The sequence below is a fragment of the Amphiprion ocellaris genome, chromosome 11 (assembly GCF_022539595.1).
Source record: "Amphiprion ocellaris isolate individual 3 ecotype Okinawa chromosome 11, ASM2253959v1, whole genome shotgun sequence".
NCBI classification, from domain to species: Eukaryota; Metazoa; Chordata; class Actinopteri; family Pomacentridae; genus Amphiprion; species Amphiprion ocellaris.
Window position 1 is genome coordinate 12282195 of NC_072776.1, and position 6668 is coordinate 12288862.

Here is a 6668-nt window from a genome sequence, read left to right on the forward strand (position 1 = left end):
GTGAAGAAATGCCGGGCACTGAGTGCAACTATTTGTAGATTTACCACACCCACTCCTACCCCCGACCCCTCCTCTATGGCCTCCCTCCATCTCCATTCACCCAGTCTGTACTCCCACTTCTCCACCCCTCCACTGCACTGCAACCCTGTTTGCCCTTTAGTGACACCTCTGACAACATTTTAAATCAGTTTTTAGGATTTCCCCTTGGGTTAGGATTTCAGCCTTTAAAGTTCTTCCGCTGCTGTCCTACAGGTGACATTCATGTAGTCATCAAAAAACTGGAAATAAGCGTTCATAGTGATTTCTATGAGAACCTGTAAGTGCACAAAAGAAAAATTAGATGCTCCTTAGCTACTTTAGCATAACTATGCTAGTCACTGCATTTACAAATACAGTACACAGATGACTTTAGAGACAAGATTCTGCTGTTTTAGTAGTTTTTTGAATACTTCAGTGTACTGTATAAGAATTAAACTCATCAACTTTAAAAAAATTACACTGACGTTGCATTAACAGCGTTTGATATAAATCCAATTATCTGATCTGGCTATTGCTTGAATTACATCTTTGCAATCAGTTTACTGCAGTCTCTGCATATGTCACTGATTTGATTAAAGGCCTTCACCCTGTTCAGTCATCTTTAATCCAGCCTTTCTTTCCTTCTCATACCTCCCCCCTGGTTGTGAGTGCTGCCAGCCCTAGATTCAGCTGTCGATGGGGTTTAGTTTCAGCTGCATGAAAGACAGACTTCTGTATGAGTGTGTGTTCAGGATGGGTGCATGACTGAGTGAATGAGAGAGTGAGTCAGCCAGTGTCTGCATTTGTTTGCAGGAACTCTGATGTGGGAAGCTGTTACAGAGACAGCATTGACTTGTTTCAGAAACACTATACACATCCTCAGGGACAAGTGAGTCATTACTGAGTCTACTTCAGCGTAATTTTGATATAACTTCACTTAGTTGAAATAGTCAAACTTAATTCAGTTTAATGCCAGTTAAATATAGGTAAAAAACTGTTTTATTAAAGACACTCACCTATTTCTGTTAGCAGCCGATAGTCGATATCTAAACCTTAAAATATACTAATTTAATCTCTGACTATGAAAAGCATATGTTTAGCAGCTTCCTAATCCTGCATGTCACAATTTATTATATACAATGTTTGATTTACTACCCCACCATAGCTATAGAGTTACAAAGGAGCTATGTGTTTTTCCTTGGTTATATAAGAAGCAGCATAGTTGGACTAATACAGCCACTGCCAGGAAGGTCGCACACTCGACTTTGTCATTAGAGCTCTTCACTGGACACCACTAGTGGGTGGACAAATCTGTGCATGTTAGCCACGCACTGCCTACTTATATGCATTTCTGGGACACACACGCCCCTACATCTCTATCCATCTTCATAACATCCACTCATAAAGCTGTTATTACTAGCATAGTTACGAGGGGCCTAGTAATATATTAGTAGAAATAACAGACTGTATTTCTGATTAGAGAGTCCAATACTGTGGTTCATTTTTGGTAAAACTAAATATTATTTGTGAACTTTTGCAGATTTCTCACTACAGGCAGATAGTATGTCGCTGGTTAAGCAAATTTGGGGGCGGTACAGGAAATGTGTTCGCAAGTGGTAAGGATGAAGTCTCCCAGAAATTAATGTATGCAACTGCAAGTGCAGATGCATACTGCTACAAGGATGCGTGTTTACCTGTGCGTGTATGAGAGAAGGAAAATGAGAGAGTATTTGAATGAGTGCTGCTGGTCTATAGCAGATATGGCCTATCTCAGACATGCAGGCCTGCAGCTAAAAGCAGGCCCAGACTTGTGAGGCATCTCTGCCTTGCCTCGTGCCATAACTGTAGGACCAGCTGTGTGTTAATGTGTTAAAGCTTATGTAATTGATGATTACTCTAGTTCTGTTCTATGCAAAATATTCATCCGAGAGCCACCCACCAAATAATGACTATGCTTTCATTGGAATGAGCCATCACTGCCAGTGTAAAGATTGGGGCTTAATTTTTATATAATATATTATAAAATAAGATTTCCAGATCTTTTACACTTTAGAGTGGCATTAAATGGAAAAAAAACACAGTGTTGATGTATGTGTACGAACGTCTGTGCGTGTAGGCGTTAGGGCTGGCGGAGTCATTGTGTGTGGTCATGCAGATATTTGCGTTTCACAGACCACTGTGCATGTCAGCTGCTAGTGGTGTCAGCTCTATTTTTAGATTTCCCGACTGAAATGCACTGGGCAGACGATAAAGCTTGACACCTTCAATAACAAAAAGGAAATAAAATTAATAATGTGTCGACTTTTACTGACATACTCTGGGATAAATATAGTTGCAATCAAATATTGATTGTAAAAAAGATTTGACCGAAATTGTTGATTACACGTCAGTCAAAGTCAGGTCATTTTATAGTGATTAAGAGCCACTGACTATATAGTAAGATGGACGAATCCTCCGTGACGTCACTCATAGGTTTCTTGAGGAGTGGTTTTGAAGTTCTGCATGGTGGCTCCGGCCGTCGCCACGTTGGCGGGGACTGACTCCATCTAAATCCTGGATAATTTAAAAAAGAACAAAGAGGGGGAGCATGAGTGGAGTTGCGGCGGGTCATGTAAAGATCTCTGAGTCATGGACTGTCTAATGATGACACTCCTGTCAGACAACTATTACTATTCAAATTGCTGCGTTGTATAAAAATTCTGCCCCCATACAGTTCTCACGAACAGGAAAGTCAGCTGTAGATGGATATTCTGTTCCAGGCTGTAAACATCAATCAATCAATCAAACTTTATTTATATAGAATTTTTCATACAACAAATGCAACACAAAGTGCTTTACAACATTTAAAAACATTAAAAACAAGAAAACCCATCCCTCCCTCCCTCCATATACATATATACACACGACTACATATATACACACGACTACACACACACACACACACACACACACACACACACACACACACACACACACACACACACACACACACACACACACACGCACACACACACTCTCACCACTGACAGTAGGGAGACATGGCATGGCACTCATGATTGTGGTAAATATGTTTATTTCTGCAGTAAAGTTGAACATTTAACAGTGGGGTCAGCAGGGATTGATTCACTTTTGGAGCCAGCCTCAAGTGGTCATTCAAGGAACTGCAGTTCTGGCATTTCAGCACTGACTTGCAGGACAGAAAAGTGCAGGACAGAAAGTGAGCTACCTATGAGTTGCCAAACACCCCAGACTCAGAACCAATACTCCCCGACCCATAACCTAGAAAAGAGACTCCGAAATTAACACCCAGATCCCGGGACGGCTGGGAAAATAGTTACCACGCAGACACAGACATGCACGCATCAGGTCTCAGAATATCAACAGTACATAGCAGCCAAACCCTACACTCAGCCATGTCATGATTCTGTTCTGGGAAGAGGATGTAGCATTGCAGCATAAAAATAACAGCATGTAATTCCCCAAGCTTTGTTCACTGAAGTTAATTTGATGAATTAACATGATCATATTGCATAGTATAGATCTCTTTTTTTTCTCTACTCTGTCTGGATTCTTCAGAATATCACAAAATGAGTAAGCCACATTTCCATATCTGGATTCTAATCAATTATGCAACTCCCACAGGGAGGATTGGTTCCGAATTTATTCTGTGGCACATGACAACGCGGCCAAACATAGAGCCAGAGTCATAAAAAATTATCTTCAGTAACAAGAAGAGCAGGAAGTCCTGCAACAGATGGTCTGGGTCCCTATGCAACCTCCACCCACCAGCCACAACCCACTCCCTTGAACATAACATCATAAAGATAGCCTGGGATTATATGAAGAGACAGAAGCAACAGTAACTGAATCTACAGGACTCACTTTTTATGAAACATTGCAGAAGTGAATAAACAAATATAGTCACCAGTCTAGCATGTTGTTGAGCTGTGTGGCAATGTGATAATAGTGGAAATGTAATGAGGGTCAAAGACGGTAAAAAAATGACCCTATTGTGTTTCAGTAAGACTTAAATAGCACCTATAGGTGAGGAGGGGACAGCAGGTTTCATCACACAGAGTGCATGTTGCCAGGTAACCAACCAAACATGTATACACAAATGCCAAAGAGTTGAGCTGCTGCTCTAGAGTGACACCATGACTAAAGGATGATAGTGAAGGAGAGAGCAGGAGAGAGTAGAGGGACTATTCATGTGTGTGTGTTTGCATATCTGTGATTGCATGCAAGTGTACAACATGGAAAAACCGGTACAAGGAAAATTGTTCCAGATCTATTTTAGGTCTATCTTAGAAAAGATATGATATCAATAGCCAGCAGCAGCACAATGTGCCTGAAACAGGGAACAGCAGACTTCAAATCAAACCGTGTCACGTTTCATGAACTAGATCAGGGGTCCCCAACCTTTTTGAACCTGAGAGCAACTTCAAGGGTACTCAGTAGTACGAAGGGCACCTTGTTTGATACAAACTTCCTCAATAGCAAATTTGCGCCATCATCTTTAAACAATAATAATAATAATGAAAATAATATGTAAAAAGACTGTCTGATCACATTTATGTTAATTATTCCTTACAATAATTATTAACGATTTCCACAGCAATGACGGTAGGAAACACACACACACACAAATACATGGAAATCTGTTCCAATATTTAAAAGTCAGAGGTATTCCATCTCTGAAACTGTTGTAAATATCTTTCTTGGCAGTTTTGTATGAATCAGCATATTTGCAGCATTTTGTTCAAAATCACACCAGTTACATTTCTGTGCAAATTATCACTTCTAACATTTTTTGGAAATCATTAATTGTCATCAAATCATGCTTCATTTGTGCAAACCACTACCTTTGTAACATTTTTGAACAATTCATGAACTCTGTCCCATGTCTGTACAAATTATCAGTTATGGAAGAAAAAAAATCAACTCTAACATTTTGAAATGGATCCTATCACATTAGTACTAATCACCAGCATTTTTCACCAGCAATGCAACATTTTTAACAGATCATAACAACAAATCATTACATGTTTTCAACAAATTATTTTTCACATTTTTGTGTAATGGCACGGTGTTTTGAATGACAACATATGTTACCTCTTTCTCTGTCTGTAAATGCGTGTTAGTGGGACGCCTGGCATTGCAGAGCTTATCATGTCTTACCTTTACCTTGCAGCTCACAGTTCAGATGGTTCAGTTTCCCAGTGATGTCCGTTAAAAATGCGAGGGCAAGAATCCACTCAGTGTCCTCAAGCAGCGAGGTGTCTTCCCTTTTGGACTGCATGAACTCTTTGATTTCGGTCAACAGTGACAAAAAACGCTGCAAAACTGGTCCCCTGCATCGTACAACGAAGCCTGCATGGCGACCCGTCATGGAGAAGCCCCATCTGTCGTCACTGAAACAAGCTTTTCTAATGGTACATTTTTCTCCACGAAGAAACTTTTCGCCGCCTAGTAGATGTCAAAGCTGCCTTTAAGTTCCGGGCTCTTCCTATCCGTAGTGCGCATACAGTCTATGTGCTAGCAGGTGGCTAGTTAGCATGGAAGCTATGTGTCGGCTAAAGTAGCGTCTCTCCACATTGCGCCGCTTTGCCGACACAATAGTCGCCCCGCAAATAGGACACATACATTTATCTTTCACTGTCGTAAAAAAGAACTCTTCCTCCCAGTCATCGTGAAAACAGTGTTTTCTCTTTCCCTTCTCTGTCATGTTTTGGGGGTAAAAACCACATCTAGCTTCCCAAAGTGTCTGCGTGTGGACGCTTCAGCAGCGGTGACGTAGTGGTTTGACATGCGCAGTGAACTCTGACTCGAACAAGGTCAAAGATCATTTACACCGAAGACATTTTTGTTTTTAAAAAAAAAATTATAATAAATATTGTAATTTAAAATCTGCATTAATGTAAGTATTTTTGATTTAAAAAGAATAGCAACTATCATTTAGTATAAGGAATTTCATGGTGACTAGTGTTATTTTTAGAAGATGTGTGGAGGGGGCAACTCACATGGTCTCTGTGGGCAACCAGGCGCCCCCGGGCACCGTGTTGGCTATCCCTGAACTAGATGGAAAGCTGTTTTATCAGACTGAGGCTGCCCCAGTCTGATAAAACAGCTTTGTCTCATTTTACAGCTCTGTCAGTAAAATGAGAACAATTTAATATTCACTACAAAAAAGATGTCACGAGTTTAATGCTGATTCTATAACTTTGTAAGACCTTCATTGGATGTTTTGTTTAACTTGACAACTTAAAACACAATGGCTGAGCTGTTGAGGAACATGCAAAAGCTCTACAGGAGGCACATGTGTGCTTTATTGCTCTATTTTGAATGTTTTCATAGGTTGTTTTTCTGATTATTTATATTACCCATCCATTATCTATACACCGCTTAATCCTCATTAGGATCACGGAGGGCTGGAGTCTATCCCAGCTGACTTAAGGTGAAGGCAGGGGACACCCTGGACAGCTCACCTTTCTATCACAGGACTACATATAGAGACAAACAATCACACTCACATTCACACCTACGGACAATTTAGAATCACAAATTAACCTCAGCATGTTTTTGGACTGCGGGAGAAAGCTGGAGTACCCAGAGAAAATTCACATATGCACAGGGAGAACATGCAAACTCCA